This window comes from Arachis duranensis, chromosome 2 (genome assembly GCF_000817695.3).
Source record: "Arachis duranensis cultivar V14167 chromosome 2, aradu.V14167.gnm2.J7QH, whole genome shotgun sequence".
In the NCBI taxonomy this organism is placed as follows: Eukaryota; Viridiplantae; Streptophyta; class Magnoliopsida; order Fabales; family Fabaceae; genus Arachis; species Arachis duranensis.
Genome location: NC_029773.3, coordinates 41,313,010 through 41,314,251, shown reverse-complemented (window position 1 = coordinate 41,314,251; position 1,242 = coordinate 41,313,010). Strand labels below are relative to the sequence as shown.

The following is a 1,242-nucleotide window of genomic DNA, read 5'->3' as shown; positions in this document are numbered from 1 at the left end:
CGACCTCACTCTATTGTGAGTTTTTTCTTGACGACAATTCGGTATAGTTGCCGAAGGGAAATTTGTTGAGAGACAAGTTTTCTTGCATCAAGTTTATGGCGCCGTTGCCGGGGATTGATTTTGAATCAACAATGATTAAGTTGGAAGTTCACTAGATTGAGCATTTTTCTTTTTCTTTATTTGTTTATTTGATTCAGTCAATTTCCTTCAGTTTGTTTAGTTTCTTCCTCATCCCCTTTACCTTCTCTGTTTTCTTTCGTTCATTGTTAATTACAATTCTGCTCACTAACCCACTAACTGTTTGATAATTTGTATCACTCACACTAACAATTACTCTAACAAGAATAATCTCTTCATTTTATCTCTTGCTGTGAGTTTTGTCTGTTGTGTGACAGGGAGAAGAAAAGGAGCTTCAACTTCCTTCGATTTAGAACCTGAAAGGACCCTCTGGAGACTAAGGAGGGAAGCAATAGGGAAAAGAATTGTTGGTACTGAGGAAGAGGAAGAGTACTTTGAACCCAACATGGAAGAGAATTTGGAAAACAATCATGAAGAAGAAGCTCACAACCATGCTAGAGAAGGCCCTGCAAACTGTGCTCGGCAAGAAAGGAGAGTTCTAGGCTCCTACATTAATCCTAATCCAGGAAACTGTGGAAGTAGCATCCAGAAGCCCACCATACATGCCAACAACTTTTGAACTAAAACCCCAGCTCATCACCCTTGTTCAGAACAATTGTTCATTTGGAGGAAGTGCTCAAGAAGACCCCAATCAACACCTAACCACCTTCCTGAGAATTTGTGACACTGTGAAGTCTAATGGAGTCCACTCGAATGTCTATAGGCTGCTCTTGTTCCCTTTTTCACTCAGGGACAAGGCATCCAAATGGCTTAAATCCTTCCCAAAGGAGAGCTTAACAAATTGGGAAGATGTGGTGAACAAATTTTTGGCAAGTTTCTACCCTCCTCAAAGAATCAATAGGCTGAGAGCTGAGGTGCAGACTTTCAGACAGCAAGATGGTGAGACTCTCTATGAAGCATGGGAGAGATTCAAGGACTTAACAAGAAGATGCCCACCAGATATGTTCAATGAATGGGTTCAACTTCACATTTTCTATGAAGGTCTTTCCTATGAGTCAAAGAAGGCCGTAGATCATTCATCAGGAGGGTCTCTAAACAAGAAGAAAACCATTGAAGAAGCCATAGATGTCATTGAAATAGTTGCTGAGAATGACTACTTCTATG

At 40.5% G+C, this 1,242-nt stretch overlaps 1 non-coding gene across 1 annotated transcript; it reads right to left on the bottom strand.

Annotated features, from left to right (window-relative positions):
- Nucleotides 1-977: 977 nt before the first annotated feature.
- Nucleotides 978-1,084, bottom strand: LOC127745390 (small nucleolar RNA R71). Its single transcript, XR_008006583.1, has one exon. It is a non-coding gene; the product is annotated as a small nucleolar RNA R71 (small nucleolar RNA).
- Nucleotides 1,085-1,242: the final 158 nt, after the last annotated feature.